A 27,351-nucleotide genomic window follows, 5' to 3' on the forward strand; every position below is an offset into this window, starting at 1 on the left:
CAGGAACTTGCGGCGCAGACAGGTTGCCCTGTGAGATTCCGAAGCGTCCCCTGGATCCCAATCCCTTAGAGCTTCTTAGCCGAGCACTGTTGCAGGAGCGCCGCGCCCAGAACGCAAGTTCACGGTTCCCGAGGCCACGGGCGAGGGGCAGCGAGATCCTGACTTTCCTTTGCTCTAAGGAGCCGGAGGGGAACCAGCAGCCAGCGGCGGATAGAGAGCCCCTCCCGCCGGGAACGCCAGAGTCCCTATTACGAAAGTGACCCGCCTCGCTTCCGAGGGACTTCCCTGCGAGTGCCGCAGGCGTGTGCATTTCTCCCAGCCTGTGAATCCCAGCGAACGCCGGCCCGACAAGAGTTTAAGTCTGCTCCCCGGGCGTCTGTTTGTTTATTGGCTCTTAAGGAAAAAAGTTTGAGGATCTTCAAACCAACCTCAGACCTGCGCTAGCGGAAATCTCGGAATCTCTCCAGCAAAAGTCATCCAAATTTCAAGTCGTTATATAAGTGGGGGGCTCGCTCTTAGCCGCCTTACCCCAAGCCCTCTCATGACTATTCCAGGCGTAAAATGTGTCTCGCTTTAAAAAAAAAAAATTTTTTTTTTTTAGTTATTATTATTTCCCTGAGCCCGAAGGCGGGAGAAAGCGCAGGCAGCGCCCTGGGCGCCCGGAGGCCCCACCCGCGCGCTGCCCTTTGCGCTGCGGGAGGGACGCGGGGTCCCGGGTGCCGCCCCGCGCAGGGCGAGCAGCCGCGCCCCGCGGTCCCCGGGTCCGCCACTCCACGTGCTCAGGATCAACAGTTGGTTGAGCTCATCACTGACACCTTGAACTTTTCGTAAAGAAAATGGGTATTGCACAGGGAGGGTTCGGCCGCGGCCGCCGCGCCGGGTCGTGCTTAATATTCAATGATCTCGCTCGCGCCTCCCCCTCCTCCCTCGCAGAAATTCCACCGAGTCCGTTACTGGCCTCAGACTTTTAAGTTAATTTACTGCCCCCCCCCCCTTGGCTAGTAACCAGCGCCTTGAGGGCTAGCCTCCCCCCACCCCAGCTCCCGCCTGAAAATGACATTTCGCCGGCGCCTCCGGAGGGGGCTGAATTTCACTTTGTAACTTTCTGCGGAACCCGAGCCCGGGTGGCAGCTCGGTGGTGGTATCGTATGCAAATACGCATGCTGACGTTACAGATCATGTGGGTTTTGGCGTAGATTCCCCACTGATCGAGACATTTTTTTTCTCCCCCTTTTTTTTTTTCCTTCTTCTTTTTTTTTTTTTTCTTTTAAAAAATTTTGGCCACTGTTCTCCGTCCGGGGGCTTTTTCTGTCCGTCTGTCTAAGGCAGGCTGGCTTGGTCCCCCCCTATTTCCCACGGAGCCCGAGCCCGGGCGCCGGCTGGGGAGTGGGGAGTGGGGAGTGGGTGGGGGGGGAGCCAGCAGAGTTCCATTTTGGAACGCCCGCGCCGCGTCTCCGCGTTCCCAGCCCGGGTCCCCGCGTTCGCAGCCCCGGCGCAGGTAAGAAACTTCGCCTCGGCGCGCAGCACCCCCCGCCCGGCGCCGCCCGCCCCAAGCCCCGCACGCCGGGCGCCGGCCACTCCAGCCCAACTTTCCCACCGCCGCCGCGGCTCCCGAAAATGCGTTCTTCATGGGACTCGGCCGCGTTTGTGATTGGAAGCGGGGTGCGGGAGGGAGGGTTGGGGGAGGTGGGGGGCTGCGGGCTCTTTTTGCGGATGGGAGGAAATCAAGGATACGGGGCGGGGGGGGGAGATTTTTTTTTTTAAGAGTTTTGATTACAAGTTTGGATAAATGCGAGCCACACCGAGGAGGAGGAGGAGGAAAAACATGTCTACGTTTCCCTATGTCGACATAAGCCACAAAAAAATATGGCGTCCGCTTTCGACAGGGCGTTACGTAGACCGACTCTGTTTTTATTTATTTATTTCGTGGCCGGCTCCCTCCCTGGCTTGGCCCGATCGCGGCGCTTTGTGCAAACGGGGCAGGTCCCGCGGGGACTCCACCGGGACGTGGCCCCGTCCCCGCGGGGTTCGGCGGGCGGGGGGCTGCGTGTGTGTGTGCTCCCCGCCCTCCCCGCTGCTCCCCTCTCCCGGTGACGATTCGCCGTACTGTGGTGGCAGGAAGCATGACGCCGTGGGTTGAGGCTGCCGCTCCTCTCGGCGCTCCTGGTGGCCGCAGGCGGCGGGCGCGCGGCCGAGCCACCTGGCGCGGGCAGGGCCGGAGCGCGGCGCTGTCCCCACGCCCCGCTCAGGTGCCGGGGAGCCCGCGTGGGGAGGGGCCGTGGGGCGGGGGGGTGCCTGGGGGGCCCCGGGTCCCGCTGTCCGCCGCCGGCTGGCCCACGCCCCGCCTCCGGCCCCCCCCCCCCCCCACCCCGAGCCCACGGTCGCCCCCGGAACGGCAGCCGGCGCTCTCCGTCGGCCCCACGCGAGGTCCATCTTTGTCGGGGTGCAGCTTCTTTGTGGCTTCCCCGGGACTGGGGATCCCCGCCTTTGCCAACCTGCCCTTTTCCCAGCCGCTTTGCAGGAGGCTGCGGAGACGAAGAGGAGCGGAAAGTTGGAAACCAGTGAGCATCACAGGACGGTCCCCTTGGCCTCGGAGCCGTGCGCAGCTCCGGAGGCGGCGGCGGCGGCGGAGGGCGGTCGGTTAGGCTGGGGAGAAAACTTGACGGAGAAGCCAAGTTGTGATTTGCTCGGGCTTCCACCTGACTGAGCGGCTTCAAAGCCAGTGGGGTCTCTGCCTTCAGTGGTTCCGCGATGGCCTTTTGTTCGTCGGGGAGGTGGGGAGGGGGGAGTGGGGGGAACAGTGACTTTCCCTGGACCCCTCCCCTTTGAAAGAGGCGCTGCCCAGCGTGGACCCCAGGGATCCCTAAGTCCTTCGGGTCCTAGAGTTCTCCCCCTCACCTGGTCTCTGATGATCCCCTTGTCTCTGCAAGTCAGCATCTCCCCAGGCCTGAGACATCCTGTGGGGAGGGTTTGGGGGGACCGGAATCCCTCCCCTTCATCCCTTGGGTGGCTCAGCCCTCCCACAGTGACCCTCTTAAAACACCCCCCCCCCACACACACACACACACACACTCTCACACACATACGCTCTCTCCTTTATGCGGAGCAGAAATTAATGCCTGTTGAAGTGAAGAGCTGGGGTTGTGAGAGTTCTTCAAGGTTTCAATCCAAAGGTGGTTTTCTGTTTATGAGGGCAGAGTTTAAGCGGTTCAGTCCCAGGGCACTAATGTCAAAAAGCGTTTGGATGACAACCAAGTGGAATAAATATCTGGTAAAACGGCATGTTTAATGGTAAAAATAGATTAATGGAGCCGCCCAGTGCTTGAATGGGACAAACGTAACCGGTTGACTTAAGTTTGAAGGGAAAGTTCTGGAAAGCTGTGTACACATCTTTTAAGCTGGGGAGGAAGTCTGCAAGTGAGATTGAAGTGTGTCACCAACCGTAGCCGGACCTGTGATCTGTGGGGATATTGTTACTGTTGAAAAGCTCTGATCTTTGATTGTTCTCGTGTGCACGCGTTCCTCCCGGCCAGGTTTGACGTCAGCTAAGGATCTACCTGACGTTAACAGCCATTAAGGGGAGAATTCAAGGCCAAGATGTTAGGATAAATCAGATATATTAACTAGTCCTCATTTAAGGGAAAAATCAAAATGACACAGCTGTTTGTTGGCTCCTGATGTACAGTGTATCTTGACATGCCAAACGTGACGCCACTCCCAGTGCCTTGTCTGCATCGGGGCCGTGTGACTCGCCGGGATACTGTGCCTTTGACAAGAAGAATAATGACAATGTTTGATAATGGTTGCTAACAACAACTGTTTCCGTATGCCACGCACAATGCTGTGTGTTTTATGTGCTTTATCATTTCACTCTCACCATGACTCTATAAGTACTGTTATTATCCCCGGTTTACAGTTTAAGAAACTGAGGCCCAGAGAGGGGAGGAAATTTGCCCAAGCCACACAGCAAAAAGCAAAGTCAGTGTTTGAAGCCAGGCCTTACTTCATAGCCTTAAATACTCTATTGTATCAGCTCCTCAGATATGAGAAGTTGTAGTTAGAATGAAAAGTAAAGAGTCAGGAGCAGGCAGGAAAGAGGGAACAGTGGCCACTGCCCTGGGGTCTGAAACCAGAGGAATTTTCCTGAGTTTCACTCCTTTATTCATTTATTTAGCAACTGTGTGTTGATTTATCTGTTCATTCAGCAGCTACAATATTCATCACACTAATAAGAGCCTGCAGTCATTAAGCACTTTTATATGCCAGGGCCCATCCCCAGTGCTTATGATTAAACTATTTTGTCTTTATGACAACCCAGTGGGGTAAGAACTCTCCTTCTCTCCTTTTTATAGATGAGAGAGCAGAGGCACAGAGAGGTTCTTTAACTTGCCCAAGACCAAACAGCTAGTAAGCAGAGTGCCAGACCCCAAAACACGCTCACTCCATGCTGTATGCACTGCTCCAGCCCTTATGGAGATGCTGGTGAGACAGAGCCCCCAACCTCGATGCAAGACACTGCTCCAGGCACCGTGGAGCGGCTGGTGGGACAGAGCCCCCTTACCCTCCAGAGATTTGAGCAGACTGGCAGGGAAACACTCATTAGGCCAAATCAAGCAGGATTAAATGTTAGAACTGAGAAAAGTGACAATTGTGGAAACACAGCAAAGGGCAGAATTATCATGCTCTGAGGGCATCATGGAGGATTACCTAGAGCAGGTAGCATTTGACCCATGAATGAGGAGGGACAATGTCTGGAAGTGCATCAGATTTCATTGCATTCAGCTGTTAGCAACAGAAATCCTGACCCCTGGTGACTTCACCCGCTAGGGGCTTGTTTGGGCCAGACAACAAGAAGAGTGGATGGGATGATATCTCAGCTGTACCACTGGGAAACTCAGTTCTGTCTTGCCACTCTCCCATCCTTGGAGTGTAGGCCTTTAGCTCCAGGTCTATGGTCTCATGGTAGGAAGGTGGCTGCTGCATCTCCAGGCCTCACATCTGCCTTCCAAGAAAGAGAAAGTAGGATGAGTGAGGCACAAGGAACATTTACCTGATATGACTTTACTATTATGTTTAGTAAGGACCACACCTCTCAGGGACTTCTGTCCTTAGCTCATCAGCCAGAACTGAGCCATGTGGCCACCCAAACCCACCAGGGAGGGGCAATCATATATTTTGTTAGGCACGTCACTGCCATGAAAAATTGGGGTCCAACTTGTAAGACAGAAGGGGTGAATGTTGGAACAGTTGTTGAGTTGTCAGGTAAAGTGTGTGTGCCTAAGATGAGAAGAGGAAGAAAGATATTGCTGATCATGGTCAAACTGTCCTGGGAGCTGTATGTGTTCTGGGGAGGTGGGGGGGGTGCAGGCCAAGCTGTGCAAAGAGGTGACGCCAGACTTGGGGGTGGATGTGGCGGAGGTTGGCTTTTAGTCTGTAGGTACTGGGGAGCTATGGCAGGCTTCTGACGGAATGTCATGTGTTTTAGGAAGGGAAGACTGACAGCAGTGTGCCTGGCGGAAACAAATCAGCTTGGTTTTTATTTGAAATAAAGTGAGTTCTGGAAAGTTTCAGACCAGGGGACCAGGTTTGCCTTAGGGCAAAAAGAAGATAGCGTGCAATAAGAAAGTAGGGAATGATGGGGGAGATTTTCTTTTAGGTCCTGTCAATAGGGATCCAAAATTAACCCGATGTTAGTCAGCTGTAACCGGCTCTCCTTTCATAATTACTTGGTTAGTGGAACCCAAAGCCCTGGAAGGGAGAACCTATTTACTCCTCAAACATTACATTTGCTGTTCTCCTGACCCTGGGGCTCTGGGGTCCCACCTGCCCCTCCACCACACGTCAGCAGGATAAGCTTGGTCATGACCCTTCACCTTAGCTTTAAATTGAGAGGATGCTACAGAGGGCCTCCGAGGCCCTCGCGTCGGGTTCCCCACGCTGGATTTCTCCAGCAAGGACCGACATCCCTGATTCGCTGCTCAATTTATTAGCTTGATGATTTTGGGCTATTACCTCTTTAAACCTCAGTTTCCTCGTCTCTAAAATGGAAATCCTTCTAGAAGCTGCCTTATGGGTCATTGTGAAGCTTAAGAAGGAGTTTATAAAAGGGCTTAGCACAGAGCCTAACATATGGATTGTGTTCAGTAAATGTTACCTGTTATCACCATCGTCATCATCACGGCCACCACCTTTAGTGACTTTATGGTATCCTTGAGGTGCCAAGTAATTAACGTGCATGGATTTTGTCGTTGATGCCAAGACCGAGACTGTCCCCATCTCATTGACATTCTCCTGCCTCCTTCCCCATGTACACATGCCCTCGTTTGAGGCAAGTCTCAGCAACTGCTGAAATGGAACGCTCTCCCAGAATATCACAGCGAGACCCTGGTGCAACGTGTAGGTACTGTAATGTGCTGTGTCATGGTCAAAGCCGACAGTGCAGCTCTGAAGGATGCTTGGCTCCACACATGCCAGTGTGGTAGGCAATAGAGTGGACATGGTTTTTAGTCATCTCAAGGTGAATTCATTTTTAACTGAAAAAAAAAATTCCCTCCCAATTCCCCTCCCCCCTCCTCGATGGCCCCCACCCTACATCGAACAGGTTGTGATTTTAAGAACATCCACCCACAATCTGTTTCCTGTTCTTATGCTTGTAGTCATGCATTTAAGAGAGGTTGATTGGCAGTGGTGTGAGTGTGTGTGCATGTGTGTGCGACAGACCCCCAAGGAGAAAAACAGTCCTGACAACAGGACATCAGTTTTTACCCAAACTTTAAAATGGAGTAAAAAAGACTAGAGCCAGGACCAGTTTTCTTGCTGATCCTTCTCTTTATCCCCTGGTGAACAATTTACCTGTTAAAAGCCACGGTTCACACACTTTCTTCCTCTTTCTGGCCCCCTCTGATCCCCTAGTACTAGAAACACTTGGTGGAGATGAAATCTGACTGCGCAATGTTTCACTGCAATAGTAGTTAACACAGAATCTGCAGTGAATGAAATGCTTGTGCTATTGATCCATGGGGGATCGATATTAAGGAGTGTGACCCAGGCGTTCACATGAATGTGAGAGGTTTGTGGTGTATTTTAGGGGTGCACAGGCCTGGTTTGGGATGGAAAAGTCGGAAGCACATGCTGGGTTTACCTTCCTGAGTTTAAAGCTGTGCTGGGTGTACCTTGCAGGGCGAAACCAGCACCCTCCTGAGACCCACTTGCTGTGAAGTTCAGTGTGGGGAGTGGATTCATGTCTTCCTGGGGCCACACTGCGTGAGCTCCTTCTGTGGGAGGACATCCTCCCTGTTGGGGACCCAGGGCAGACTCTGTGGGAGAGAGACGGAGCCCGCTGTTGAGAAGGGTGGGCAAAGAGTGAATGAGAGTTCCTGGGCTACACATTCTCCTTGGCCTGGTCCGATGCCTGCAGCCGCAGCTGCTGGGCTCCAGCACATCCGCAGAAAACCGAGGAAGGACCAGAAGTCGAAATGAAGGAGGAGGCAGCATGCGTGTGTGGGCTATGCACATGACGGTTTAAATCAGTGTTGCAGAAAGACTCGAGGAAACACTCCTCGGTGGGGCTAACATCCATGCCCCCGACAGCCATCTTGCTCCCCCCAGCCTTTCACTCTGGCTGGTGAGATTGAATGAGTACAAAGCTCGTTACACATCCCAACACACCACAAACTCAGTGTTCGCCCTCTTAAGAACATCAATAGCTCCCCAAAATTGAGTCCCTACTATGTGCCGGGCACTCCGCTAAGCACTTTCCCTGCCCCACGTCATCTTAGTCTGACCGTGAAGAGTGCACTGAGAACAGTGGTATGGCCCCATTTTAAAGCCAGGAAACCAGAGCTCACAGAGGTTATGCGCTTGCTCAAGGTCACAGAGAGAAAGTAGCTGAGGCAGGATTCGAACTCAAAGCAGCCTGATTCCAAAGCTGGTGCTCTTAGCCATCAGCAGGCCTTTCTGCGGTCTTTGGGAGGCCAGCTCCACCCCAGCCTGGGTGGAAGTGTGGGGAGGAGGGATGGTGTTAGAACGTGCTTCTGGACAGTCGGATTGCTTTTCCACTAAAAGGGTGTAGAGGTGTGTGCATGAGTGCGTGTGTGTGTATGTGAGTTTAATCAAAACGGGAGAGAATTCCAAATCTGTGCCTGTTGTCCTTAGTCCCTCCCTCCCCTCCCCCAAGAAAAAGACAATTCTAAAGTCTCTATCAGTGTCTGTAACAGAATATTCTCGAGGGGTCACTGCACCCTCTCCAGCCTCTCCTCCCCGGCTCTGGAGAGAAGGCATCCAGTGGGCTGGAAGCTGTAAAGTTGGCGACCCAGGAGAATCTGGGTGCCACTTTCAGGATGCCGAGCAACCTTGCCAGCCAACGGGGAAGGGGATGGAAAGAGCAGGCCTCTGGAGAGTGGAGAATGGCTATGTTGCTGTTTTTATACAATAAAAAAGGATCATTGTAATTGGGGGCCCTCGAATCATAACACGCCTGCCTGTGGCTTTCTCCAGCTGCAGAGCCATTTACGTAGTTAAAGACCGCACAGAAAACTCCTTTCAGTTGACATAACTTTCCCGCTGTTCTTAAAATACAAGACCGGGCTGAATTGCTCTAACGACAAAGCCATCACAGGTTCCCCGTGGCCCCTGGGGTGTACCCAGAACCCCCGTGGAAACTCCCTGGCCTGTGGAGGAGGACGTTTAGAAATGAGTTTCATTTGCGCTGCACCCTTGTCGTTTTGGAAACAGCTCCTTTAAGATGTTTGCACCCAGCCAGGTCAGAGCTGAATGTCACGGCCAAGTTGTTTATGGTGGGTGGTGGCCCAGAGGGGATAGGGAGAGAGGCCAGGATGCCAGCACTGGTAGGGATGGGGTATGTCTTTGTTTTTTCGTCAGGGAGAGGGGTGGGTAATGGAGGGATATGGCATGATAGCTAGAAGCTGGGAAAAGAAACTGCCCCTTGGCCGAGAAATTCGGGGGCAGTGCTGGTGGTGGCTCCAGGCAGGAGCAGAGAGAAACACAAGCGCTCCTCTGACCTCCTGTAACAGAGAGCGTTGAGGTTTCATTATCCTGGAGAACGGCCTGCTACTTTCTTCCGGGGAACTTTGTGTTACGGAATCGATTGTGAGCATGCGGGAACTGAGCCACGCAGTTCAGGAGAGCTGGGAGATTTCACGTTGTTTCCAAGAGCTGGGGCTTTTGGGTGCACAGAGCCACAGAGTGGAAACGTTTGGATCACCCGGTGGGTTAATGACAGGCATTCCACAGCCTGACTGACGGCTGTGCTCAACACTGTGAAATTGGACGTGGCCTGACTTCAGCACTTTCAGAAATGGGATTTATGGGTCTCCTGGTACAAAGTCTAATGTCCTCTGGGATCCCTGGAGGGAGACGTCAGGCAGATGAGAATAATAGCAACGTGGTGCATCAGTAGGATCAAGGAATGTTCTGGCTGGAAGAAGCTTTGGGGATTACCTAGTCCAGCTGAAGGAAACCGAGGCCCAGAGAGATAAGGGAATTTGGCCAAGGTTACATGATCATATGGCAGCATATTATTGTGCCTCTTCTGTACAGTGTAGCTTAAGGCCCTTCTGTTTCCTTGGGCCTTCCCTGAGCAGCCAGCTCGATCACAGTCCCTTGCCTCCTCCCTTCTTCTCCTCTGTCAATCAGTAAACATTCAGGAGCACCTACAAGAGGAAGACAACAAGGTCCCTGCCCTCAGGAAGTTCATGGTCATGTGGCACTCCAGCAGCAAGAGCTGCACCCGTCATCATAGCTGCCCTTACTGACATCGTCGGCACCATGCTGAGGGCTTTTTGTGGGTTGGCGCAGGACACTCCTAAGAGACGTAGGGACTGTGTTATCCCCACTTAACAGGTGAGGAAGCACAGAGTGGGGAAGTCCTTTGTCCCAGGTTTCTGGAAGCCAGGCAGTCTTACACCACACCTGGTGCTCTTCAGACACATGTGCGTGCAGCCTCTCCTGCTGTCCTTGCACCTGCAGCTCCAGGGGGAGGGCTGTGGCTCCTCCTCCACTGATGAGAACCAGTGGCTGAGCCACCAGCCAGCACTGAGGAGAACAGCAAAGACGGGCGGGCGTGCTTTCAGGCCTTAACAAAGGGCTTTCTCATGCATGAGGGGTTTTTCCCCCAATTTATTGAATGCCAGGCTTCAGACACCCTCACACCATAGCCCAGGTCATTTGTTCAGTAACCTGATGAGCAGATGGTGTGAGGGGCAGAGCCAGAACTCCAGCACAGGTCTGTGGAATCCAAGACTGGAGCAGTTTTAACCACAACATGCGTGCTGCCCCCGGAAGTAGCTGATTAGGAGTCCTGTGTGGGCAGGGACGGGTCACTTAGGGACACAGAATCACTGGTGACTGCCCAATTTAGTTTTTCCAAAGTCCCCCTAAAAATAAAGGAACTTTGAGGCACTTTGGGCAACTTTCAGTTGAGCAGAAGATTTGACCATAAGAAGTCCTATTCACGATTCTTAGGGCTCTGGCTGTGCTCTAGGCCCTGTTAACTCTACACATAGGTCTCAGCGTTAGCAACATTTGAAAAATAGCTTGAGATATAATTTACAGACCTTAAAATTCACCCATTTAAAGTGAACAGTTAATTGATTTTTAGTATATTTACAGAGTTGTGCAACCATCACCACAATCTAATTTTAGGACATTTCCATGACCCCAAGAAGAGATCCTGTGCCCATTAGCACTCCCACTCCATCCTCCTCTCCATCCCCCTCCCCCCGGCCCTAGGCAACCACTAGTCTACTTTCTGTCTATAGATTTGCCTTTACTGGACATTTCATATGGATGGAATCGTATAATATGTGGTCTTTTGTGTTTGGCTTCTTTCACTTAGCATAATGTGGCTGAGGTCCATCCATGTCATAGCATGCATCCGTACTTCGTTGTTTTTATGGTTAAGTAGTATTCCTTCGTATGGATATACCACCGGTATTCATCCAGTAGGGCTGCTATAACAAAATACTGCAGATTGGGTGGCTTACACAACAGGCATTTATTTCTCGCTGTTCCAGAGGCTGAGAGTCCAAGATCAAGGTGTCGGCAAGTTGGGTTTCTCCTGAGGTCGCTCTCCTTGGCTTGTCGACGGCGGCCTTCTCAGTGTGTCCTGGCATGGCCTTTTCTCTGTGCACGTGCATCCCTGGTGTCTCTGTGTGCCCAGATTTCCTCCTATAAGAACCCCAGTCTGATTGGATTCGGGCCCAGGCTAAGGGCTTCACTGAAACTTAATTACATCTTTAAAGGCCGTATATATGGCCTTCAGCATAGATATTTGGGAAGGATGCAGTTCTGCCCGTGATACCACATTTTGTTTATCCATTCACCTGTTGATGGACAATTGGGTTGTTTCTACGTCTTGCCCATTATAATAAGGCTGCTGTGAACATTTGGGTGCCATGTTTGTGTGGACACTGGTTTTCATTTCTCTTAGGTAGACCCCTAAGAGTGGAATTGCTGGGTCATATGGTAACTCTCTGTTTAACTTTTTGAGAAACTGCCAAACTATTCTCCCGGCTGTTTCCATTTTACATTCCCACCAGAAACCTATATAGAATTCTGATTTCTCCATATCTTTGTCAACTCTTGGTATTGTCATAAGCCCCATTTTACAGATAAGAAAACTGAGGCACAAGGTGGGGAAGGTCAGTCACCCATCTCTAGCCCTGTGAGAAACAGGATTCATACACACACCAGTCTGACCAGTCCACTCCCCAGGGCCTGGACTAGGGTGAAACAAATGAGGCACCCAGTGTGCGAAATTTAAGGTGGCATCCACTCTCAGGCTGGCGCAAGTGCAGGGTCAGCACCTGAAAGGGAGTCCCTCTGAAATTTTGCCTCCTGGGTGCCTAGCTTGCTGATTCCCTCACCCTTGCCTGGCCCTGCCACCACCCTGCTCCTTGTGTGTGGGGTGCTATGCTCAGTGTTGGGGGCGGAAGACAGACACAAAGATGACCAAGCCACTGCCCCTTCCCCAAGGTGCTCTCAGTCTGGCTGGAGAATCTGTGCGTTTGCAGCCCCACACAGCTAGCCTAGCTGGACTTGCAGAGGCAGAATCCCTGCTCCAGTTACAGGGGGTAATACCTGTGAAGGACAGCACAGCGCCTGGCACCTAGGCAGTGCCCTCAAGATGCTGACCGGTGCTGTTTTGTTGTCAGGAACACATCTCTGACGTTCCGTACGTGCGCTGTGAGGCTGTCTCTGAGTCCCTTCAGCTGGAGGGATATCCTTGTGCTTTGGATCTCTGAGCAGCATCCTCACCCTCCATCCCATGGAAGGGGCCATCACCCAGTGACCAGGAAGGGGCCTGGGGTCAAGGAAACTGGCCATCCAGGCTCGCAGACTTGCCGAGCCTGTCCTGAGGGTGGTGGGTCCATCCACATAGCCAGCTCTGGCTCCACTTCAGCTCATGGGAAGAAAATACCTGAGGGGTAACACTTGTGGGGGCCCAGGTGAGCCTGGGAACGGATGGCTCGGGTCGTCCCTGCTGGATTGGGTTTCCCCAGCTGGGAGAAGGGGCCCCCTCGGTGGCCTTGGCTGTAACCTGATCAGCCTGCTGGTCTTTCAGGGTTGGGCAGGGGTGCACTGATTGATCCTGGTAGGAGATTTGGTGAATCAACTTCAAGATTTCTGGATATAGAAGATATGCGGGGCTGACTCCCTGGCATAGTTGTTAAGTTTGATGCGCTCCACTTCGGCGGCCTGGGTTCAGATCCCCAGCGTAGACCTACACCACTCATCAGCCACATTGTGGCAGTGACCCACATATAAAGTGGAGGAAGATCCACACAGATGTTAGCTCAGGGCTAATTTTCCTCAAGCAAAGAAAGAGGAAGATTAGGCGATAGATGTTAGCTCAGGACTAATCTTCCTCAGGAAAAAAAAAATATGAAAAAAAAGAAGATATGTGTCAGTTCCAAAAATGATAGAAATGATAGGAGCTTTCTTGCTCAGTTCCATCAAGGGCCACATAGATTCTGTGCTTGGCCTAAATGGACCCTCCTCTCTTAGTAACTGAAGGTCGGGAGTCCTGGTTGGAGGGAAGGCTGCTTGCTGGCAGAACCACAGGACCAAAGGCAGGTGTTCAGACCTCCTGGCTTGTGCCCTCCCCAGTCTGTGCACACACCATGCTTAGCACACACCTTCGGGCACACCCGAGTGTAGGCTGTCTGTGCTGTAGGGTCACCGTGTGTCTCGGAAGCCTGCTTTCTCATGCTGTCCCCCGCTGGTCACACATGTATGCTGACACCAGGACGAGACCACTGGCTTGCTGGACACTGGGGCTTTACACTGTGATTCCCACATCCCCACCCCACCCTCTGCCACCTGAACACCTAGCTCTGGCTGAGTGGTTGCTCAAGAAATGGTCGTTTAATTGATAAATTGAGTTGAATCAAAGAGTGTCTGCAGGTGTGCTGTGTGTTGAAGTAGGAGGGGACGTCCTGCTGGGCCTACTGCCCAAAAGTGAACAGAAACTTCCAGAGTTGATCTTTCACATCTGCTTTCTTCAATAGAGGGAAGGAGGAGTTCTTATTGGCAGGAATACGTGTCGTGGCATCCATCACCGTTCTCTTTCTTCCTCAGCTACACGGATTCTAAGACACCAATCTGATCGTGTTTCATGAACCTCCTATGAACCTCCCCTGGTCACCAGTTGCCCAGGAGTCGTAAACATAAATGCTTTCCGGGGCTTCACAGGTAGCATAAAAGAGCGAAGGGGTCAAGTGTAGGACCATAGGAAGTGGTGGTGAGGGGGTCAAAGTTGAAAGCATAGGCCCAGTCTAAGGACATTCAAAGTTGATTTTTTTTTTTAAATGAGCTTTTCTGTCCATTCTGAGGATTGCCACTTAGTAACTTCTGACCCATAGGATCAGGTCCAAATTCCTGACCCTGACATGGTGGCTCTTTGAGAGCTGACCTCTATCTACCAGGCATACTCTGCTATAAGTACTTCCCCCTCTGCCATATGCCCACACTTCAGCCGCACAAGACTGACCCCTAACCCCTGACTGTGGGTCCTTCCCCCAGAAAGATTCATCCTCCACACTTAGCAAAACCTGCTCATTCCTGCTGTAGAGACACTTGTGCAATCCTCCGAGAGGCTCGTGTGCCGTGGAAGTGACCTCGTAGAAATCGTAGCATGTGGATTCGGGTCTGTTTGCACATCTGTCTCCCTGAAAAACTATGAGCCACCCCTCCACCCCAAGGGAGAGTTTCCTGTTTGTCTCCGTGTTCCCAGCACCAGCACAGGGCTGGCCCATTGAGTAGGTCCAAAATGAATCTGTGTCATGTGATTGGATGGTTATATGAATGAACAAATGACCCTTTCTTCAGATCCCTTTTGGGAGCCTGTGCTCTGGGTCAGCACAAGTTAGCAACGAGTTGCTGCTCACTGCTGCCCCTGGTGGCATGTCTTAGCCAATGCCTGGAAGGACAGTCACTGGACCACTTGGGAACAGGAAGCAGTCAAGGAAACTTCCGTAGGTCCCAGGCTGCCTTTGTCTGAGGATCAGGCTCTCTTGGCCAAACTTTGCCGACCTGCTTGCCTCATCTGGACGTCTGGCCTCGGTGTGCAACCTGGGTCCACTTCCTCCCTCTGACTCAGCTGTACCCTTTGTTTCCCTTGGGCACACGGGCTCCAGCTTCTTGTGTGGCACCTACAGTGATATCACAAGTGTCGTCACAGGATATTTTGACTATTTCCAATATTCAACTTTTTTTTGACTGAGTCTGAACTTGAGACCAAACTCTAAAGGTGGTAGGGAGGAAGGAGGCGAAACTGATGGAACCTTGCTGTTTGGCAGCCATGGAACCAAGCGTGTTGTATTCTCTACCTTGTTTTATTTTATTCTCCCAACGACCCTGCTTGGGAGAAATTTTTATATCCATTTTACATATGAGGAACCTGAGCCTTCAGGAAATTAACTTGCACAAGTTACACAGTAAATGGCAGAGCCAGGATTTAAAGCCAGCCCTGAGTGACATCAGAGCCCAGGACTGTCACATCGCAGTGCTGAAGTGTTTGGTAGGTAAAGGGTAGAGAGACTCTGTGTTGAGTGCTTTAGCAAGCGGGATTCAGAGCTGCCGCCCCTGTCTTCCCTTCCAGAGTTTAAGATTTTGCTTTTGAAAGGCCACACGACCAGAAGGAGTAACAGGAGCATCTTTTTCCTTTCCTTTGGAAGGTGCTTCTTGGCACTCATACAGCTTCTCATTCTCAAGATGCTTGTCCTCTGGCAGTTTTCCACCAATTTTTTTCCTCTGGGGAGGAAAGAAAAAACAATACCCACCATGAGAGAGATGGCCAAATTTGCTAAATCCTAGTAATCTCATGGGGCCATTTTGTATGATAGGAAAAATGGTCTCATTGGGATTTCAATCATATGTGTGTGTGTGTATAGAGAATAACTGGCCATTCTGTGACAAATGAGCTTGAACCCTCTGGAATAAGCACTGAATAAAATATATGAGTAGTCAGGTTAGGCTGAGCTATGATGCAGTGACAAATAAACCCTGATATCCTAGTGGCTTTAACAAAGCAAGGTCTATTTCCTACTTGCGTGAAGTGCACTAAAGGGCCACAGCTCTTCAAGGTTGCCTTCTTCCAGGCTGGGACTTAGGAGTCCAGGGGACCTAAATTTGGGAGCCACGTCATTTCCGACAGTTGGCTTTCACGCTGCTGGAAAGGCAAAGCAAAAAGGAGGGTCACAGACACGCTCTTTCAAGGTGTCACTTTGCTCACGTGACCCTGCCTAACTGCAAGGAGCCTGGGAGCCGTGGGGGAGCCTGTGACTTTTTGGTGACTAGGACATGTCTCTATCCAGCAGTCGTTGTTCCTCTCAGCCTCGCTGAGGATCAGGGAGTAAAGAGGATCCGTGGCAAAGCCCAGACGTGATTGGAGCTTCCTGACACAGTCCAGGGCCATTTTTGGCTCAAAGGACAGCGCTCAGTTGTCTCACCCAGTGGTGTGTGGAGGGAGTCTCAATGATCTGAAAGACCCCCGAACATTAAAGGACACATTTTTTGCAGCATATTTACCTTTCTTACATTTTGCAGAATACCATTACAATTTGGTTTTGCATGGAGCATCCTGTCTGGCATAAAGAAAATTAAAATTTAACGAGCCCCTAATTACTGCCAAGCACTAATGATGCTGAACACAACAAGAGTAACTCTCACGGCTGGCATTTACCACGGGCGTGCGATGTGCCAGGCAGATTCTCCACGCTGCGTGGATTAATTTACATACTCCACCCAACTCCCCTAGGAGGGCCTTACTATTCCTTTCTTCCTGAGAGAGGCCTAATGATCTGCATGTCATAGATGAGGAAACTGAGGCTCAGAGAGGACAAGAAACACAGCTAGGAAGGGGCAGAGGCCAGCATCACAGGTCTAGCTGACGCTAATGCCAGCGCTCGATTTGTGAGGTTGGGAGTGTGTTGGAGGATGCAGAAAAGGCCAGGGATTAAATACCAGGGCTGTTTAAGCGAGTAGTTGAAAGCTTTTTGAGGATTCAGCTCTGCCAGTACATTCCGGGGTGTGTCCAGGAGTGTTATGGATGTTGGATACCTCATTCATACAGGAAATATTTGAGCTCCTACTATGCGTCAGACACCATGGTAACCCTAGAGATTCTCCAGCGGTGAATGAGATGCTGTTTTCAATCTAGACTCATTTATTTCTCTGTGGAACTTTCTAAATGTTTTTAAATGCCCTTGAAAAGTAACTTAAGAACCTTGATTGCAGCATCCTGCTCCAGGAATGCTCATGTGTTTGAATCTTGGCTCTGAAAACATTGCATGTGGCACCTGGGCTCTGCTAGGATAGCAAGGACCCTCTTCAACCAACTGGTCCTGTGATTAACCAGCCGAGCCTTTGTTGGTCACCAGTTTTGCACTAGTTTCTGTCTCAGTCAGCCAAGCAGTATTAAAGCCAATATTTATGATCACCTAGTCCACCCCTCTGAGGAGTTATAGGAGAGGAAACCCAGGCTCTCTCTAAGCCGGGAAATGCGGGGCCCCTCTGCTACTTTAAAGTGTTTCAATATGAAAGCTCCGTCTAGAACAGAAAACTGTATCAGTGAAACAAATGGTGCGTCTCCCTCCTCTGCCATCACCCTCAGGAATGTTAAGGATACAGCTTTAACTGTTCTGAGCCCTTCACTCTTTGACAATATATCCTTCTCACCACCTGCGGTGCCCAGCGCAGGAGGGCTGACAAGCCTCGTGTCCCCACCGGGCGCCCAGCTCTGAGGGGTGGTCCAGGCAGCAGCCGTATTCTTCCTTCCATCACAGAGAAGGTAAAGGACACGCGTGACGTCAAATTACTAGCAATGGAAACTGGCCCAGAGCCCTGTGCTTTTTGCTTGTGCCTCACTCTTTGGTTGTTACCTTCTTGTTTGTTTTTCAGTATTAGAATTTCAAGCCGAGTTCTCTGACAGAGCTAATGGTTTCAGACATTTAGGGGTGCCAGTGGCAGAGAGAGAAGTCCAGAGAAGTCTGTCGATTAAATATGGTTTTGGTGACCTTCACGTTTTTTGGCTCGTAGATTAAATTGTGGAGTTTGGTCCCCAGAAAATACACGTGTGACTTGGTTATCTCCGCGGAGTAGAAGACTCGGTTTTAGGAATCCTGGGGATCCCATGAGGAAGCTGACAGGGCTCAGTCTTTCTGACTGAGGAGCTCTCGGTCCAGGTGACCTGGCTGGATCCTGAGGTCAAGGCAACTTTCTTCTTTCTGAGATTCTGGAGGAGTCCTGTGCACCAGCCCCCCAACCCGCCACCTTTGCTTTGCACAAATAACAGGATTTGAATTTACTTTTGAGGAAAGAAAACACTTTTGGTTCCTCCTAGCTCAGCTGGTACAGCTAGATGGCCTCTCCTGTCGTTGACAACAGAAGTCATCAGTCACCATTATGTCCCTTTCATCCTAGCCCCGTCCCACCCTGCCTGGCTTCACAGGGTAGTTGCAGCCAGGGTCGAGGTGGCCTCCAGCTTTTTCTAGGCTTTTCTTCCCAAAGGAAGCTAGTGCTGTGCCTGCAACTCTTGGCTTCTGCAGAAATGCAGGGGAGTAGCTGTATCTGTGTCCTGGGCAGCATAGGGGAGCCCCCAAGCTGTGTGTGTGGCCACCCCTTGTGCAGAGTAGGTGCTCAATAAATATTTGTGGAATTTCTGAGGCAGGCAGCACCAATGGACCCACTGTGACCTATATCTGGGGTGTAAGCTATTGGAGATTTGGCACATTGGTCATTTGTCCTGGCAACTGATGAAACATCTTTGCACCATGTGCTATTGGTAATCCTAAATCCAGACGAACAGTGAAGGCATGCATGGATCATGAGAATAGCTAGTGGTCACTTATGAGCCAAGCGGTTTCCCAAGGGAGGATGGCGGGGAGGAGGGAGGCGGGGAGGGAGGGAAGATGAGAATCATATTAAGCTGCAGGAGCTAAAAAAGAAAGAACATGTTTTTCCCCCCCTTTCAAAACCGTGTGGGAGGCTTGCCTGAAAGACTTATAAAAACAAAACAAAAGCGTACCACTGGAAGTTATGTCATGTGTAGACAGGTGCACACACTCACACACAGCTACAACACAGCACAGCGGAAAAGTCTCATATCTGTGAGTCTTGTTTGACAGGGCATGGGTATTTGGGTGCAAATTTAACAGCAGAAAATACCCATTGAGCCTGATCGTTCGTTTGGTAAGTGCCGGGTTGTAGATAGCCAGTTCTGTAAACCAGGGCTTCCAGCGAGTGAAGAGATTCTGCACTAGTGTAGCATGTGTTTAAAATAACAACCCAAGAAAAAGTTCCCTTTTTTTTTTTGAGGAAGATTAGCCCTGAGCTAACATCTGCTGCCAATCCTCCTCTTTTTTGCTGAGGAAGACTGGCCCTGAGCTAACATGTGTGCCCATCTTCCTCTACTTTATGTGGGATGCCTGCCAGAGCATGGCTTGCCAAGCGGTGCCATGTCCGCACCCAGGATCTGAACCAGCGAACCCCGGGCCACCGAAGCAGAACGTGTGCACTTAACTGCTGCGCCACTGGGCCAGCCCCCAAGAAAAAATTTCTAATTCGAGATTTTCAGAAAGGAACTATTTATTTCTAATTACCTACTTCATTATGAGTATCTGTAACAAAATTCTCAGGGCATATTGGGCAAATTATCATTTTTAATAAAATAATTACTTAAGTGAACATATTCCTGCAAATTTCCCATAATGACCCTGTTTGTGAAATGGGGTTTCATGAGTCAGGACTTGACAACCTTCCTCAGGAACAGGATTTTGACATGGGGCTTCTATCTGGGGACTCTGGGAACACGAGGGGAATGTTTTCCTTTCAGAAGAGAAATCTAGAGACTAAGGAAGCAGAGATGTTTATAGTGACCCCCCAACCCCACATCGATTTGGAGGGCGATGGCTGCCAGCTCTTCACAGCCTCTCTTTCCATTTGGATGAACCGACATGGAACTTTTCCACTATTCTGGAATAAGTATGTGGCCAGAAAGAAATTCCACACACAGGCGGGGGTCAGCAGGCCTGGGGTCACCCAGTTCAGCCACCCACTGCCTGCTGACTTCAAGGAGGTCATTCATGCCCTCTCTGGCCTCGGTTTCCCCACTTGTAAAGCAGAGGTGGCCTTGCAGCCTCTAAATCACGTTTCCTCTCAGCAGTCTGTTGGTTGGGTTCCCTCTGCGTGCTCCAGGTTGGCAGGACTTCTGCAGGTAGGGCTGCCTGGCAGAGGCCTGGAGCCACCCTGGCTCCCTCGGAGCAGCCTGTTGACTCAGACCTTTCTGGAAGCCTTGAACAAAAGAACTTGACTTTTCACCAAAGTCGCCCATGGAGCCGTTGTGACGTTTCCTTGGAAAGCCTGCGTGGTGTTGAGCAAGCTGGCTGCTCTGTGCAGCTCCCACTAGTCCAAGCTCCCAAGGCAGAGGGGCTGCCGCTGATTTACAGGGAAGCATCGAGAAAAGGAAACAAAAGGACTGGCTGGGGGGCAGGGGAGAGCTGGCAGGTTCTCAGGTCCCAGCGCCTGGCTGGAAAAGTTAATGGGCCATCCTGGCTGCCCTCCCACCCTTCCTCCTCTGGAATGCCATGTTTATTTACAGCTCTGTGGATCCCTGTTTCTCTTGGGAAATCGCTTCTTCCAGGGCTGGGGGAAGCTGGCAGGATGGCTCCAAAGAAATCTCCCTTTGCCCCTAGTGAGAGCTTTTGGGGACCAGGGAGTGGCAGCAGGAAATGCTTTAGGAGAAGAGGAGGAAGTGAACCTGCAGGTGGTGGTGGGGACGCCTGAGTGGTCAGCCTGGATGGATACCTGCTCCTTCCCCCTTTCTGGTTCTGAGCCTGGAAAGGGGGTGGGGACTCTGGGGTGTGAGGACTTAAAAGTGAAAGCAGCCAAGCACAAGCAGCCGGATTTCCCTCTCCCTTCCCCCACCCCACCCCACCCCGGCAAACAACCCCAAAATGACGCCAGGAGCAGAGGTGCGAGCGCTCCGAGGTGAGTAGGTGGTGTGAGCCAGACTTGGCGGTTTAACCATCTGGCGTCTTTCTGCTCAGGGCTGTGAGCGTGGCTCTGGGCCCACCTCACTCTCAGGGCTCCTCGTTGCTTCCTCCAGAGGCTTGTGCTGGAATTCACATCTCAGCTCTCCTGTCGCCTCCCCCAGGAGGCCCTCCTTGAAGTGGTCTCAGCTCCCCATGCCTCTAGACCAGGATTTCTCTATCTCAGCACTGTCCATGTTTGTGATAGGATAATTCTTTGTCGTGACAGACTGTCCTGTGCGTTATAGGATGTTTAGCAGCATCTCTGGGCCTCAACTCACTAGATGCCAATCGCACCTGCCTTCTAGTCGTGACAACCAAAAACGTCTCCAGATGTTGCCAGATGTCCCCTGGGGAGCAAAATTGTCCCATGCCTCCCTCCCCCGCCATTGAGAACCACGGGGCTAAATCACGTTTTCTATTTTATTTTCTTCACAGCTGTCTCCCCTCTCTGAAGTGACCTTGTTTTTTTCTCTTGATCCCACTGGTGCACAGCCCTACCAACACGTTCTAGTCACAGGAGAAGCTTTTTAAGCAATCCAAACGCCCAGCTCTACCCAAGTAGTTAAATAAAAATCTCTGGAGTATGGGGACCCTTTACAAGCTTCCCAGTTCATCTGCTGGGCAGCTTGAGTTGAAGATCACTGCTCTCTCCCCCGAGGGGAAGCCGCCACCTGAGGGAGGACCGTGGCAGCCTTGGCCACTGTTGTGTTGTCTGTCCATGGAATAGCACCTGGCACATAGTAGGACGTGGTGCTGGGACTCAGTGAAAGAACGAACGCTCCTGAGAACCCATCATCACTGCTTGGTCTTCTTTGTGGGGATTCTTTCATTTTTATCATTCATTCGTTCAACAAACATTCATTAAGTGCGAGGTATGGTGCCAAATCCTGGGAATGCAAAGTTGAGTCAAACTTGAGCCTCGTCTTCTAGGCGCCTCCAGTCTCCTGGGAGGCAAATATGCAAATACACAGGGTTGCCCATGCAATGAGATTATTGCTAGACTGGAGGTAGGTAGAAAGCAGTTAGAACACAGAGTAAGTAGTTCCTAAAAAGACTCTAGAACGAAACCTAGTTTCTGTTAGTGAGGAGTTTTACTTGCATTTTGACACCTGAACATCCTCACAACCCTCACAGCCCGGAAGGTGTGGCTCCCATTTCCCAGCTGAGCAAACTGAGGTGCCACATAACTTCCTATGGGGGTTACCTGCCTCTGCGTGGCCCGGCCTGGATTCACGTCAGGTCTGCCTCTCTCGAAAGCCTATGTTCTTTCCAGCACATGATGCTGCATCCAGAGCTGAAACTAGAACGCAGGATTCAGCGTTCCCTCTGTGCACGGCGGCAGCTTAGTGCCCTCGACCTGCACGGGGGATGAATCCTGCTTCCGCTGTGAACCAGCTGTAGACTCGTGTTTCCTGACCCTGAAAGGTCACCCTGGAAGTCCCTTCGTTCTCTGCTCGTTCATTCTACGAAACCAAGAATCGAACTTGGTTTGGGTTCCCCAGAAGGAGACCCCAAGACAGAGATTCAGGTGCACATAGTTTATTTGAGACATGGAGGAAGCTCTGGGGGTGGCGGTGGGGAGCCAGGAAGTGAGACCAGGATGAGAAGGCGGCAGGATGCGCAGCATCTTCGAGTAAATTGCCACAGTGGGCAGCTGGGGCTTCACCCACCCGGGCCTCTGGGTGCGTGGAGACTACAGGCCCCTCGGCACCATCCCGCCTGAGGGTGGACACAGGTGTGGTTCTTACTCATCAGCTCCCGTCAGTCACTGCTGCAGGCTGCTCCCTGGGGGGCTGTAGTTCCCCCGCACTTCAGGCCTGCCACTCAGGAAGCAAAGCGGCCCGGAAACCAGAGCAGGCCCCCAGCAAAGAGACGCAGGTGTCAGCAGTTAGACGTGAGGCCGCTGTGCACTGAAGTGGGAAGGGCAGGGACATAGGCGGGGCACAGGCAGCATCTGCTCAGACTCAGAGGAGCACCTTTTAACTATAATTCATTCTTTTAGTTGTCAGTCTCATTTATTGAGCACCTGCTGTATACAGAGCTCCGTGCTAGGTCTGAAGTTTTGAAATAGAAAGGCATTCTGTCCTTGGCAGTGATGCACAGATGACCAGAGCACTCCCTAATTCAGCATCACCTCTGCCAACATCAAAATGGCTAAGTCCCAACTCCTCGGCTCAGCATTCGTGGCTCTTCATCGTAGGCCCTGGCCCCTCTCTTGTCGTTCCCTCCCCCTCGAGTTCTCTGCTCCAGGATGTTTGAACTGCTTGCAGCTCCTGAAAAAGCTCCTTCTCTCTCTCTCCTGCCTCTGGATCTTTACACATTCTAGTCCCTCTTCCTCGTTTCCAGAATAATGCCCCATCCTTTATGAGTCAGGTTAATACCACCTCCTCCGGGAAGCCATCTCTGACTAACACTCCAATCCCAGGTGCCCTTGGCTTTGTCACGTTCACTGTTCCTGCTCCTATCAGAGTAGTCATCACACGAGATCGTCATCACGTCTTGTCTGGAAGCTTTTGGGAAGTCGAGAAGGCACGTGCTGTTTTCATTGGGCATTGAAGCTGGGCCTGGATATCAAAGCTAGGCCTGAATTTGAAACTCAGCTTAACTACTTCCTACTAGTGGGGCTGAGAACAGGCTTCGAGCCTCGGTTTTCCTGTCTGTAGAAATGGGCACAATAACACGTCCCTCACAGGGATATTGTAAGCGTTAGAGAAAGCTCATGACAGCTGCCTAGAACACAGGTGCAGATGTCTGAGTTAGGGTCCCAGCAGGAAATGAAGTAGTGAGGGGAGCTACTGAATGGACTATTTATGGGGTGGCGGGGGCGGGTTAAGCAGAGCCAACAAGAAATGGAGAAGCCCCAGGCTAGCAACAGCTGACAGTCCCACCTCCCCTAGGACCGAAGGAGCAAGAGGAAGGTGACCACTGGAACTATAGGTCACCCCTGTAGTTATAGGTGTAGCTATAGGTGTAGATAACAAGGTGTAGGTAGGTGTAGCCAAAGCAGAGCGGCTGTCCCACATGATAATAAGGAGGAGGAACTAACACAGAACACATGCCCACTATCGCCGGGCACTGTTCTAAACACGTTAACGCATTTAAGCCACATTTATGGGGTAAGTTTTATTCTTTATCCCATTTGGCAGATGGCAAAGCTGAGGCACAGAAATATTCCTTTTCCCTGGGTCCCCCTGTTGGGGCGGGACCTCACTGTCCTTTGACCCTCTGAGAGCGTGCTGGTTTCTCCCACTGGTAGAACTCGCCTAAAAGCCAGAGGGTGGGGACTCCCACTGGAACAGTCCACAGGGGCCACAGAGCAGAGCGGAGAAAGGTGGAGAGTGCATCTGAGGGCAGAGGGAGGCGATCCAACATGATAGGCAATTGGTAAGAGGGAGCTGTTCTTGTGACCGTTACTATTACTTTTGTTGTTGTTGTTGTTGTTGTTGTTGTTGGATCATCAGAGTGTAGACGATGCCTGGGTCCCAGGCAGGCTCAGATATTTTCCAATTGAATGAATGAACCACTGACCTGTTAACTACAAATTATAGCCACATCGCTTGGGCCCTAAACAGCATGTTTATTGAGGAAGGTAATTGACAATATCATCCCTTTAAGCGTCTGGACACATAGGAAATGGTTCACTCCTAAGAGTTTTAATACTATGACAGGTTTGTTGACTCAGTGAATTCTTTTTGACATTTATTCAGGATTTCCAGAGTATATGGAGGGGAAAGCAAAATTCTATCATCCACGTTATAGGCAGAAATGGGAAAATAGGGTTTTCCATTCCGATTGAAATGTTAGGCACTTGGAGGCAGCCTTTGAATTTAGGTGGAGGGTTTAACACTCCTGCCTAAGACCACGCAACCTGGAGACCCCAGGTGATGCCTTGCCCAGTGGGGACCCCACCATCAGGAAAGAGATCATGGTGCTGACACACAGGGCTTAGGGCTGGCCAGGTGTGGGAGGCTGGCTGGCCACATAAGGCTCGGTATATCATACCTGATGTTTCCTGTGAGCTTCCATGTGCCAGGCCTTGTCCTCAAATGTGACACAGGTTTACTCATTCAATTACCATAACTACCTTTTAGGGTGAGTTCTATTGCTAGCCCCATTTTGCAGATGACAAAACTGAGGCACAGGGGGATTCAGTAATTTGCCCAAGGTCAGCCCAGGTGGTAAGTGGAAGACCTCTAATTCAAGTCCAGAGTGTGAGTCTGGATACCTTCGCTTAACTGCAGTGCTCATTGGCTCTCTGTGAAAGAATGGTAGAGCTAAGGCCTCCACTTCAGCCCTCTGTTTTACATACGAGGCTCGGAGAGGTACAGTGACTTGCCGCAAGTCACCCAGCCTTGTTAGCAGGAGAGTTCAAATGGGTCTCAGTGACTCCTTCTTTCTCTGAACCATCCTGTTGCCTTGGGCAGGTCACTTACCTTTTTGTCAGTTTGCTTACTCATCTATAAAATGGAACTAATAATTATACCTTTAAATAGTTTTGAGACACTAATATCATTTCTGCCCTGACTCGTCTTAGATATGAGGACCACATACAATGTATATGGACGCCTCGGGTAAACTGCAGGGTGCTAGACGACAATAACAGTACTAATAAATAATAAGAGCGTGTATCAAGCGCTGGTTATGGTCAGGAGAGTTCAAAGCACATCTGTTAACCCACATCATTAATCCTTCATAATCCATAATTGTCGCCATACTCCTGCCCGGTTTACAGCTGAAGAATCAGCTACAGAGGGGAGTAACTTGCCAGGTTACCAAAGCTAGTAAGTGAGTGCCCTTACTAAGACTTGAAACTGACTAGTCTGGGTGGAGCTGCCAACTAGTAGCTACATTATTAACAAATATTGTCAGTGTTGTTCCATTTTGCACCACATACACATTTTCTCAAGCAATAACTATAACCACAAAGCAAAGGAACCATTTCTTTATAAAGCCTGAATCTGGAAGGGACTGGTCTTTTTTGCAGCATTGTAACAGAGATAAATGCCCTTAGTATCATCTTAAGGATGAGAGACAGGAAGCCTGAGGTTCCTGGAGAGGAATATGAGAACCCCAGAGACTCACCCTCTGAAGTCTTTTTTTTTTTTAAGGAAGATTAGCCCTGAGCTAACTGCTGCCAATCCTCCTCTTTTTGCTATGGAAGACTGGCCCTGAGCTAACATCCGTGCCCACCTTCCTCTGCTTTATATGTGGGATGCCTACCACAGCATGGCATGCCAAGCAATGCCATGTCCGCACCCGGGATCCAAACCGGCAAACCCCAGGCCTCCGAAGTGGAACATGCGAACTTAACCGCTGTACCACCAGGCCGACCCCATCACCCTCTGAAGTCTTGTTGGCAGTTATTTCATAACAGAAAGGACAGAGATGTATGAAATGGCTGGAGGAAGACAAACCCAAAGAGACTAGAAAGAAGAGTTGAAAAGAAACCCCTCAGGAGAAGAGGAAGCTCACTTGTATGTAATCCCATGAGGTTATTTAGTTATTTCCACCATGAGCGATTTTATACAACAGATGACCTCAGAAGCATCGTGGGCCTATGTGCCTGATGTAACCTGAGCCACACCCTTTACTAGGCCCCAGACATGTCAGCCATGGAGCCTCAAGCTTGAGAGCAGGACCTGGAGTGAGGCTGATGTGACTTTAATCTTGGCTCCACCCCTTTTCTTCTGTGTGACCTGAGGCCGCGTTGTGCCATCATTTCATCATCTGTAAAGAGAGGTCATAATTCTCTCAACATCATCCAGTCTTTTTAAGGTTAAAAGAAATCCTGTACTTAGAGAAGTTACCCCCAAAAGACCTAGAAATAGAAAGAGTTAGAAAAGGTTGCCTTTGGGGAGTGTGTTGGGGAAGATAGTTTTTATTATAAGCTGGTGGTTTTCATTATGAGCCTCTGTAGTATTTGATTTCTTGATCGTGAGCATGTATTTCTTTGCTAAAAATATTTTTGAAGCGTTTTAAGAGATCATGGAAATCCAGCACCATGCGCAATGTTTGGCAAATAGTAAGAGCTTAATAAGTGCAGGCTGTTCGTTTCTGTGTACCTGACAACCTGCTGTCACTATTCTGGATGCTTCAGGGAGGGGTCAGGGTTGCTGTTTCAGCTGAGTGCAGCCTCATGCTCCAGAATTACAGTGGAAAGGGGGACAGGGGCTTTGAGACAGATCTCTTCTTGCCACGTGAATTGTCTTGCTTCCTTCTCCTATGCCGTTCTGCCCTCCCTGCATTTGTCTTGCTGAAGAAGGTGGACCGTGGCTTATTGTAGGTCTCACTTTGTACCTGGACTCAGCAACTGTCGGTCTCAGCTGCCTTAAACCTCCTGGTTCCCTGGGCTGCTCCTCAGGCCGTTTTGCCAGGGCTTAGAGAGAGAAGAATGGTGGTCATCAGGATCCAACATGGGCTCACCCACGAGCAGGTCGAGCCAGATTGACTTCGTTTTTTTTAACGGCCTAAGAGCCGGTAGGTGAGGAAGAAGCCACAAGTCAGGAATCTCTCGTTTTCATCAAGGGGTTTGAGAGAGCTGCTCATGAGCTCCTTGGGAACACGATGGAGAAACGTTGGATGATACCATTGGAGATGTTTGTGGGTTAAATGGCCACACCAAAGGGTGTCGATGGATCTGAGTGAACCGGCTAGACTGAGGTTCCTGGTGGTGAGCCTGCGGTCTCTGGGCTCACCCCTATTCTGTCCACGTTTTGATTTGTGGCTTCAATGAAGACCTCAGTGCTAGTGCTAGAAGCCATCCAGTGTGCGGGCTTTGGGGCTCACACTGCTGCTTCCG

The 27,351-nt window shown here is 50.8% G+C and overlaps 1 protein-coding gene across 5 annotated transcripts in view; it reads left to right on the forward strand.

Annotated features, from left to right (window-relative positions):
• Positions 1 to 688: 688 nt before the first annotated feature.
• The window catches only part of ZHX2 (zinc fingers and homeoboxes 2), a 153,070-nt gene continuing 126,407 nt past the window's right edge, over positions 689 to 27,351 (forward strand). The window contains exon 1 of one of the 5 annotated variants that reach the window (XM_023648314.2): positions 689 to 1,498. The gene's annotated coding sequence lies outside the window, so the exon portion shown is untranslated. Of the gene's footprint in view, positions 1,499 to 2,404; positions 2,562 to 27,351 lie in introns of those variants that run through there. The other 4 variants (XM_070221352.1, XM_023648317.2, XM_023648315.2 and 1 more) reach the window with 4 other exon arrangements.

This window comes from Equus caballus, chromosome 9 (assembly GCF_041296265.1).
Source record: "Equus caballus isolate H_3958 breed thoroughbred chromosome 9, TB-T2T, whole genome shotgun sequence".
Lineage (NCBI taxonomy): Eukaryota > Metazoa > Chordata > Mammalia > Perissodactyla > Equidae > Equus > Equus caballus.